General features: G+C 37.9%; 1 pseudogene; it reads right to left on the bottom strand.

The window, feature by feature from the left end:
- Positions 1-6,498: 6,498 nt before the first annotated feature.
- Positions 6,499-11,657, bottom strand: LOC107714001 (aminopeptidase Ey-like; annotated as a pseudogene).
- Between the last annotated feature and the right edge of the window lie 240 nt (positions 11,658-11,897).

The raw sequence follows: 11,897 nt of genomic DNA, 5'->3' as shown, positions 1-11,897 counted from the left end.
GCCGTAAGCTTAGGCTCTCTTTTGCTGCTCTCAGCAACGCGCTCAGACTCATCTGCGTCCATTTCTCGCACAAACGCGATCCCAATAGTCCAGCGCCGTATTCAAGTAAATCATACAAACAACTTCATGAATGGGAGCAGCACCACAGCGCAATAAGAAGTGCGTAGCTTACGATTCATTCCATCCATCCCAACCATCCCAATAAGCGGCACACAAACACTCCACGGCTAGATGCAACAGCGTCTTTCCCATTAACGCCGCAGACGCCGCAGCCAAACATAGCAAAACCGCTCACATACCTCTTCTGCCGTCAGGATACAGAAGTACGTTGTTTCACTTAAGTGTGTGCGCCAGCGTTTCCCATGCCGTGTGCGAAAAAATCCTTTCCAATGATCCACAATGATAATCCAACAGTAGCAGAGCTTTTTCTGTTGACTAAATAAAGCGGCAGCCAGTACCCGCTAAGGGGCTAAGTAGTGGGAATACATCCATGACGCGTTTCGATCGCAAAGGGTTTTAATTACAATATAGAAATGAACAGCAACACGTTGCATGAAGACGGTAAGATAGAAAACAAAAGATAAACCAAATAAAATTTAAATAAACAAAGTGAAACGGTCAACAGAAAGTGAGCGTCCCAGCTACTCACCCCCTTCCTCCATAATATCCACATCCAAACTAACAGGTAATATGCACCTATACAAAATGACGTAACAAACTGGAAGTGACAATTTCAAAATAAAAGACATCAAACCGTATCTGGCACCTACACTTTGGATTTGAGACTTTAGTCTTTGCAACTTTACAGATCTTCTTTATGCACCAAGAGCTTATAACACTCCAAAGAGAAAGGAAAAATTGAAATCGCATCATATGACCCCTTTAAGCGTACAGCTGGTTTATGTGTGATCGAGACCTAATCAGATTATACCCCAGATACCCCTGATGAACACCCAAATTTATAAGCCTCCCGGTAGCAGGCTTTCAATTAAATGAAAAGGACAAGCAGGAACAATGTCACAAGATCACAAGTTTATTTATCAAAATCACTACTAAAAACTTTGAGCTCAATATTCTTAAGAAAAGACACTTTACACCTTAAAAGTCAACCACTTGGCTTAAACCAAACTAGCATTCATTGGCATTGGTAGCGGAGGTGTACAAATACCTTGCTTATGGGGCCCCAAAGAGACAAACCTTCAATTACTGTACACGGTGCTTCAACACTATATAACCAGCCCAATGGCGTTGGTTTAGTCGGACCAAATGAACCGGCCACCCCTATACTCAAAAAAAAAAAAGACAATAATAATGACAACAACAACAATAATAGCAATGAAACAAAAAAAAAAGAAACAGATCACAAAAAAATAAAAGGCGGTTACTTTCTTTGATGTTATACCTTTACACCAAACATTAGATACAGCTCATATCATGAACCAAGAGTGGAGAAAAAAATAAAAAATAAATAAAACCAACATTTAAACAATCCAAGCCAACCAACCAATAAAAACCAAAAAAAAAAAATTATACATTCACTACTTCAAACCAACACAACATAATACACCATCAGAAAAGGGAAAAGAACAAAAGAAAAAGAAAAAGAAAATCACCCCAAAATAAACCATACATTTTCAGTTCCTTAACTGAGCAATATCAATGTAAGACAAGACAAAGAAATAGTACCCAGCCAACCCCAATAACAAAATTCAAACAAACACCTAAACCAAATCGACTTACAACAAAACCAAATAATACAAATAAGAATAAAAACAATAAACAAACCAAACAACAAAACAAACAAAAGAAACTTCAATCCACTCAAGTACACACACGCGCGCGCGCAGGCGAACAACACAAATCAACAATGTACTGGCAACCGACCACCAGGTGGCAGCGGAACAAGAGGCAACGGTCTTGCGTCTCCAAGGCAAGCGATGTACAATAGCGAACTGAAGGCGTTCAAAGCAACAGTGCGCTATGGCGCGCACTCCGTGCCAAAATCAAACGTTCGAACAACCGATCGAACGTCAAACCGAACGTCTATCCGAACGTCTTGAGCTTTGAGCATCTTACACTGCGGGTGACCCACGTGACGACCAGACAGCGTCTTGAAATTAGCTGGTTTTTAAACATTTAAGGAGCCAAGCTGCTGTGTAATATATGTAGATATTTTGTACCTAAAAGAATACTCAACCATTTCCTGCATGCTGCTGTAGGTCTACTTACCTGCTGTACTGATGAACTTACTGTCAGTGGCGCCTGCAGTATGTATGGCTGAAGGCATGTTCAAGGCTGTGTACCATGAGCGCTCAGACTGACCTGAGATTTGCCTTGCAAACATTTCAGCAGTTAGTAGCTATATGTGTCCCGTATTTCTGTCGACTGAACCAGCCATGCCATTAATTATGAATTTATCTTTTGCATGCCAAAGTCAATTTTTGCATATAAATATTACGCCAAATAGAAACAGAAAATCGAGCTATAAGCACCTTCATCATGAGATCGGGTTAGCCTACAACAATTAAGCTATTTTACAAATGGGAATACAACAAATTCATGACAATGTTTTATATTCAAACTACCCGTAAAATTTATAGTGAAAATATATGCACAGATCTGATGGCGGCGCGGTTGGACGCAGCGGCTACTCCGGGTCCCAAAAACTGTGTTTTTATGTCTGTTAGTCTCGTTTCCTCGTCTTCAAACAGTCTCACCTTATCGCAAAATCATCAGATAAACACTCGGAACATGACTATGTTTACATTCAAGCTACCGGTAAAATTTATAGTGAAAAGTACTTTTAAAGCGTCTGGAATGCAATAAAGTAATTTATACATAAAGCATTTGCTGCATGTATAAAAAAAATAGGCTAATAAATAATTCACATATCAGGCAAAATTGCTTTGCAGCAAATCCTTTAAATTTTAAGGTATTCAGAACAGAGCAACATAAAAATCAGAAAATATAAGCAGCTATACAAATATAGCACAAAGTTTTACATATAGCCTATGCCATTATAATTTGTGTTTTATTTTTTAATTATATAGAATAATACAAATAAAACGCAAATTATAATCGGGCCTGTTTTAGGCTTTTCCTTATTTTTATATTTTAGACATCCATCAGTTATGGTGATGAAAAAAATTACTCGCCGTCTCCTGATTGGATGTGCCTTTAGAGAGAAATGCAGGGATTACATAATGAAAGATTTTCTATTTTCTATTTGAATTATTTCGTTTTAAAGTAGTAATTTAAAACTTTCTATATATTTTTATCATGTCTGTGAGGCAATTCACTGAGTTTAGGTTCATCATTGTGAAGCGCTCCTGTTCAAGTCCCAGACAGCAGAAAGCATTTGTTTTCTTTATTTTATAAAAGCACGTTTTGTTGATATTGTGAGCGCACAAAAATAAAAGTAGACCCTTTACAGTTCCGAATGATGTATTATTCTTACCTTTATGAGAAAAAATGACGGCGTATTTAGGTTGTTTTCACTGTTAGAAAAAAATGCAAGTGATCGCACTGGCGCCTCCATGAGCGTGAAAAAGCGTGCTTCAGCTGCCTTCCACTCTCCACACAAACGATTGGATATGCGTCTAACAGCGCGCATTTATCTATAGGTTAAATGTTTAAACTAACATTTGTGATATGCTTGAACTGTTTTATTTCTATAGATTTTATTTTAGACAAGTCGTGATGATTTGAGAAGGCTAAATTTATCAAACATAGGCTATGATCAACTCACTGCCTGCCGCTGGCCGCTTGGTCGTTACTTTAACTAGTCCACTTCATCCAACGCTGTTTTGTTCTCTGTTGTTTTTATCTGAGCCTGCTCTTGATAGATGTATTTTACCATTTTGTTGAGTTTAAAACATGACACATTCGTTCTGCTCTCACTGATCATTTGGGCCTCCCAAAAAAACAGAAAAAAAAAGCTGTCCATACCCTCGGAAGAAATCCTGCAGGCCCTGCTTGCTGTATTTAAATAAGTAATTAAAGAAAATCGTTGTAGGTTATTCGGATAAGTCGTTCTGAGTGATACATTTAAAAAGATCCCACCTGTATATCATGAATAAACAAAATAACATGTGATTTACTTGAGGTTCTGCTGAATTCTCCTGAATGACTGTTATTAAAGGTCATTTAGTCATTTTGATCACGGCTGCTGAAACATCAGTGTTTATATCTGGACCATGAACTGTGATCAAAGGCAGATATCGCGTTATTCACACTCATGTGCTGTGCTGCTAATAAACGTGATATAATTTCAGTTCTGTTGCTTTTATATGAAAATAAATATGATGAACAAGACACTCAAAGTGCTTGCTATTTAATTCCATACGAAAGGCGTATTTATCATCCATTTTTACTTTAATACAAACATGTATTTTAGATTTTTATAGAAATATGACAACAATCACATATCTCACACAGAGATCGCACTGTCATAATGTTTGGGAATAGTATTGCATAATTTAAATACATAATCACATTAAATCAGATGAAAAATCAAACATTTTAGAAGAGAACCCAGCGTCACAGTTGTCTGAACCAATGAGCATTAAGCTGTGTGGTCAGTCAGTCGTTTCCCATCATGCTTTTGATCAGTGCAGTCGGTGGAGAGCAACTGCGCTCGACTGCACAATCCGACACAGCCGCCTCGCCGTCGCCAGAGCTTTTTGGCACAGGTCAGCATGACATCAGAGCAAGTCGGACGTAACTCGGACACTTTTCTAACTGGCATGCATCTTGCGGTGATCACCGGTGATCGGTTCTGGGCAGATTTTGCTCATCTCAAACAAGCCTAATTTCAAGACGCTGACGTCACGTCTGGTCGTCACGTGGGTCACCCGCAGTGTAAGACCCTCAAAGCTCAAGACGTTAGGATAGACGTTCGGTTTGACGTTCGATCGGTCGGTCGTTCGAACGTTTGATTTTGGCACGGAGTGCGCGCCATAGTGCGCAAGCAACAATCCGGCGTCCCAAAACTGGAACCGGTATATAAGCCACAACAAAGCAGCAGCTGGCGACTTCTTTCATGCGCACGACACTTACATACTCACTAACAATGCCTGGACACACACGACTAATCTTTCCAGAGGAGTGAGGAAGATACACGACCCACACAAACAGGTCACATCAGTGCAATGCCACGAGTAAACTGAAATCTCACCTTTGTCTATATAATTACGTGATTACCTGACGTGAAATCTCACCTGTGTCTATATAATTACGCGATTACCTGACGTACCAACCCACCACGCACTCCACGCACCATTCTTTAAAGGGGCCATGCTACTACATATGGACTGTCATTATTCGTCTGTACGAACTGTTAACACGACAGGCAATACGTTTTAAAATCGTTTTACTATATTGTAAAATTTTCTGTGTGGATTTTCTTTGTGATGCTCTAAAACTACAGAGCGTCCTACATTTAAGCAAAAAAAAAAAAAACAAGTTTCGTATATATACAAAAGTAGCTATATGATGTCAGCAACTATGTTTAGGTTCTTAGAAATATTTGCTTTTAAGCTTATTTTCATACCACGATAAAACAGAAGAGTAGATCATTATGTTGTGGTTCATCCGAGTATTTATTTGATTACAGAACAAATCAAAATTTAACAATCAAAATTAACTTGATAAACATTATACTTTAAAAGTTTTTGTTTCTTCTTTATATTATATACACTGTCCACCTGGTTGTGCTATGCAAAAAAAAATGTTAATGTTTTTCTTTATCATTACACATATACATGAAGGAGACATGTCATGAAGTCTTTGTGATTTTAAGCAGATTCAGCCACCAGCCACTCTGTGACGTCTCTCTGGTTTTCAGCCACCCATTTTATATTGGCTTTTGTCTTCTCAATGGCCTGTTCCAGAGCTGCTGTCTCTGATCCAAAGCCGGTCTCCGAATTGTCACTTTTAAACTGCAGAAGCTTTTCACATGTTGAGAGATAGGAGGGGAAAAACAAAACAAAACTGAAATTAATTAGACAAGGAACCTGTTCAACCTGTTTAGTTTCATTACGAGTTTATGCAATGAAGTAAATTCTTAAAATGTTAATGTATTAATAGTATATTTATAGAATATACCCACCTTCTCAAGTTCTGATTCAGTTGAAAATGTTTTGGTTATGCCACGTATAAGGCTGACAATACCTAGGACACAAATTCATTCTGTTTATCACATTACTGCATTTAAGATTTATTTCAGTTCATTAAAAAGTAAAACATTTTGCAGTTGTCTTGTAAATGATCATTCCTGTTGCTCATAAAGCTCACTCTGTGAACATATACGCCCAGTTCTTCTGACAAAATCCCAAGCCAGTGTCTGACCATCTGGGTTGCTGGCAATATACACAATGACAGAGGTAGCGTCCTGTTTACTGATCATTGCTGCATCAAGTGTGTATCCAAGGTACCTATATTTATGGCAATAAAAAAAAAAAATTGTATTTCATTAATAATTACAAAAATATTTATGGATCACTTACTGGTCTGTATGGCCAGTGGGTACATGTGACCAATCTTCAGTAATAATATTAAAATATTAAAAAAGGGGGGTCCCATGCTTTCTGGTGTAGTTCTACAACAAACAATGCAAAACTCATATTACTATTACTCTGAAATCAACATACATATAGTCAAGAATTATACAAATAATACATTTCTTAGGTTTGCTAAGGTTTCTTAGGTTCAAATGCTCATATATACAGTGTGAAGTATTAGAACAGACCTGTAGAAGTTCATAGACATCAGTTTGTGTAAACATGAGGTAAAAATAATCCAGGTTGTTAGAAGCAGACTGCTATGGCATATATTCTCTTTCTTCAGATAAGTACTTTGTAGTTCTTAGGGCTAAAGTCACAGGAATTATCTTTGCCCTTAAAAAAAGAATTCTGATTCAGTATGTAACTGAATTAATTTAAATGTGCATGCATAAATAAAATATACATATTATATTATCACATTGTTTTTCAATTATATTTTATGTCTAAAAAAACTGTACCCCAGTTCTCCTCATGTCTTTTTACCTGGCAAGGTTAAATGCATCATCCACTATCTGAGCTCTGTTGATGACTGGGATGACCTTTAAAAAAACAATAAATGTGGTCAAATGTATTAATTAGAACTGGGTCTGTGATTTCACTCACGTCTCCGTGTCTTTACCTCATGGTTCTCAGTCAGTTGATTCAGGAGACACTCCCAGTTCTCATGTCATAGTTCACTCTGTAATATCCAGTGATGTTCAGATTCACCAGCACCCAGTAATTTCCAGTTGTCTTCATGTCAGAGTGAAAAGCTGTATATGAAAAGACAATCATGTTAACCTATTTATTATATAAAAATGTATGCATCAAAATTGTGAGCTTGTCCTATTCATAGGAACAAATGACACTATAAAACTTATTTTGTGTTCATACTATTTTTTTCTGTGAGCCAAAAGCGTGACTGCACCACCTCTGCCTTCATCCAGATGATGGGCACAATCCATTCATACCTATAAAATCATAAAAAGTAAACACAACACTAAAGGAAACAGATCTAAAAACAACACAATCTGCTCAGGTTGCTTTGAAGATGAATTTAGACCTACTTGAATGGAGATGGCCTCTGAATGAAAGACTCAGGATCCAGAAGGAAGTGCATCTGAGAAAGACCTGGCCTGTCGTAGTGTTGACAGTGACCACCGGGAAGCCCATCTGAAGAACCCAGCGGTCCATGATTTCTTTGACACTTAAAGGAAGAACTGTTTCAGACTTATCAACAGCCTAGAGGTGATAAATGAGAGTGATTAATCAACCACTAGATGGCAGTACTGACAAACTTTTTGAGTTAGTTTGAATTTCTGAGTAATTTGTGTTATGTGAATATTAATTAAATAATTTACGTACTAATTATTAGTATTTTTGATTAACTTCACAGTTTGAAGGTTTTTCTACAGGTCCTCACCCACTGTATTTTGATAGGCGAACATGGTGAGATATGTCTTTTAGGGAGAAAAATATCAGAAATATAGTAGGGATGGGCATTCCAAGCAAAAATAATATTCGAAAATCGCTGGGTATTATTCGATTATTATTCGAAAATCGCACCCCTCCCCCGCAAGCACGCACAAACACCCATAAACAGAGAGAGATGGAGAGAGACGGGATTCACGCTTTGAATCTGTATGATAAACTGTTTAATTCAGAAGATAGGCCTTAACTCAAGCCATAGGCTATAATGATTGTAACGTGCTGAAACATATTAATATAATAAACATAACCGAATGACTGCACTAACATTAACTGTCCGTCGATTAGCATAAATCAATTGCTTATAAGGCTAGGACATTTCCATTTAATAAAATTGAATCCCTAAAGGGAATAGATATGAGACCGGAGGAAAAATATATACTTCATTATCTTCTGTCGCAATTATATTGTTGGGTAATTATACTGTATATAAACTGTGGGCATCAAGGAGTCGTTATTAATATGGAGGGCATTGAAATCGCTTATGAACGCGCGCTTGTTTTTTACTTTCACTTTCGAGATTCGCAATCACATACAGAGCAGCACTCGGCAGTACTTACAAGCAGAGACGGACTGGGAGTAAAAAACGGCCCTGGATTTTCTCCCAAATAGGCCCACCACAACTACAAGCAGTCGCTTCTATCTCACATTATTACAGCAATCCTATTGCATTTATTGCTCACATTTAGTCATTGCACTAGCACAGGCTCGGTAAGGAAGTCTGACAGCATTCTCAACACCGACGCCCCCTGCAGGTTACCAGAGAAAAAAAGTGTCATAGTAATGATCAATAGCCTACTTAAAAGTTAAGGTTTTCAAGCGTCCAGCACCTTGCTGAAGGTGACTGTATCAAACTGCTCAGTGATCTGCTCTGGTTTTATAATATCTTCCTCCTTAGAAGACAGGGGATGGGAAGAGGCCAGAGCATCCACAGCAAAAACACGATGTACGTCTTTAAGGATGATCAAGTCTTTCTGTGAGAGGGATAAGGGAGAAAGATAATAAATAAAAATGTGCAAAAAAGTAAACTTTTTTATATATACAATTTTGAATTCTCATGAGTAATAATTTTTTAACATATTATTACTATTATTTCAAAAACCTAAGTGACATAAGCAACACAAGGGCTACAACGGTTACCTGAGGAAATTTACAAAAGGCACGAGCCTCCTAAATTTTACCTCAGATGTTAACAATACAAGTTGTTTTTTATCCATTGTTAAAACTCTTAGTGTGGAAACAAGTCACAGAAACCAAGATGTGTGGAGTTAAATCACGGACTGCGTTTCAACTAAGGTGTGCATATTTTTTTCTTCTTCAAATATTCAGGCAAACGGCTAAACACCTGTTTCGCCATATGAACATGAAATTTGTTTAATGGAATAATAAAAAAAAATACACTTTAAAAGATGTAAATAAAAGTTTATGACTGGTAAATGTTGTTTTAGTTGACCAACCATTGGCAGGTGCAGTAAGTCCATTAAATGTTCATTAGTTTGTGAACACTCACCACGTTCCAGGATGGTTCAGCAAAGTCTGCACCAAGATATGATACATAAGACGCAAAACCTTCATTTAACCAAACTTCATTCCACCACTTTAGAGTCACAAGGTTGCCAAACCACTGACCAAGAAGACAAACAAGTCATATTATTATTGTATTACACATATTATAGCCATTTAAAACCTATTATATCATATTTTTTATAAATGCAAGTACCATGTGTGCCAGTTCATGGGCTATAATGGTGGCCGTTCTCTCTTGGTTTGCATTAGAGGAGATGACTGGATCATATAGAAGGTTTGTCTCCCTGTCCGTCACCAGCCCCCAATTCTCCATCGCCCCAAAGTAAAAATCAGGCAGGGCAATCTGGTCTTCAAGTTAGAGAATTAAAAATCCTTACATATTATTTTTCCCCAGGCAATAATCTTCAAAAGATGGTTTAAACATACCTGATTTAGAGAGTGGATATGGTACACTGTAATATTTTTCAAAAAACTTGAGGATTGGCCCAGTTATATTCAGGGCATAATCACCATGGCCGTCCTCAATGGCTTTCTTACAAGCCCATATTCGTATATGTTCAGAGCAAACATACTTTGGTCATATGAACCATGAGTAAATATGCTGTAAGGCACATTTTGTGGTCAATAAATGTGAGATTTTGATCTTTTAAAGCAGCTCTACAGCTCATGAAAGATGAATGATGGTCGTACCAAAGTGTCATTTGCTGATGTAACATTTGTGTAGTCACTAACAACCAGCGCCAATAGTCAGGAGGACATGTTCTTTGTGGGTTCAAATGTTGTCACAGTAACAGGTTGTCCATCAAGAACAGTGTCCACATTCTCTGAATGAAGAAAACAAGCTGGAAATTAGATTATATTTTATTAGATATCTATCTGTTTGTCTATATGTCTATCTGTTTATGTAAAATCAATGTAACTATAGAAACCAGAGAAAGTTTTTATTTTTCTACAGATGCTCTAGGGGCCCGGATTTATTAAACCCAGTGTTCACATTACAATATTTAACATAGTCATTGTGTGTGAAACGAAACTGTTTTTGGTAGAACTGAACGATTTCCATTCCATTCGACAGGGCCACCGTTCCTCTGTTATGGATGAGAGTGATGTAGAAACCGCTCTCATTGCAGGCTCATCGAAACATGGAAAGGTCTTGCGAGCATGTGTGGGATGCATCTGGCTGGTGGCTACTATCCTGGAGGAAGTAATTATTGTTAGGCTATATCACAAATATATAATGTTCCTAACACCAACAGTAGGTACAGACCATAAAATAAGAGCTGGGTTATTATTATGCAATTTTGGGAAACTATATATTTTCTCTGTCCAAGCAATGCTTACATGATGATTGAATCTCCCACACCTGAAAAATCTTGTGGATATTATGTAGTGCCCAAACACACACATAAAAATTGCTTTATGGATCCAGGAAGTAATCTTCCATGTTTATATGACAGTACAAAGGTTAAACAGGCATAAGAGACTTATCAAACAAACATGTGACCTGCCAATGGCAAGAGCCTTGATGCTGATCTTGATAGCTTTGATTTTTCATCCATTAGAGTTCCTGACTGGTTTTATTGAAGATCTGTAGATATTAAAAATAATAGTTGGACTTACTTTTTCTCTCCATTCTCATCATATTCAACTTCGGTAGAACCCTGCCAGGTCATCAGCAAGTTCTCCCACAAACTCTGTGTAAAGCTCATAAAACTCTCCAGCTTTCAGCTTGCCCTTCAACTGTATGACAAGGTACTGCGTCATCTCCTGCATCCAGGTTTTATGAATTGAGGGCGCCACTGAGGTACCAAGCGCAGAGAGTTTGGCCAGATATCCATCTATTGAGGTCAGGTTCAGCTTATTGGAGTGAATGAGGATGAGGTCGGTCTCCCTCAGACATTTGAAGACCACGCTAGAATTTCCAGTGAATACAAAGTGGCCGTGAACGTTCGGCTGGAGTCGAGGCCAGAGCATGATGTTGTAGTAGTCTGGAACCAGAGTGTCTGGTAGACGATACTCGTTCCAGGGCTCAGCAGGAGCTTCTGTAGAAGGAAAGAGTTGAACGGTCCACAACCCAACAATGGTGGCCAGTGATGCCATCCCCAGGAAAGTGCATCCAACACACATTGCACTAAAATGGATTCTCACCATGTTCCCTTTCACCACAGATTAGTAAAGATCAGACCAAACTGTGATGGCATTTTATTTATTCTTCCCACCTTCTCTCCTCCCAAAGGGTATAATGGCTTATCCATTAACACTGAGACTAGCCAGTGAAAGAATCTGGTAACCTGATAAGTTGAGGTGCACTAAGATAATATAATATGCCATGTGTCTTCC

The sequence above is a fragment of the Sinocyclocheilus rhinocerous genome, unplaced genomic scaffold (genome assembly GCF_001515625.1).
Source record: "Sinocyclocheilus rhinocerous isolate Xijiao unplaced genomic scaffold, SAMN03320098_v1.1 scaffold568, whole genome shotgun sequence".
Classification (NCBI taxonomy): domain Eukaryota; kingdom Metazoa; phylum Chordata; class Actinopteri; order Cypriniformes; family Cyprinidae; genus Sinocyclocheilus; species Sinocyclocheilus rhinocerous.
This window is presented reverse-complemented; position numbering and strand designations above follow the sequence as displayed.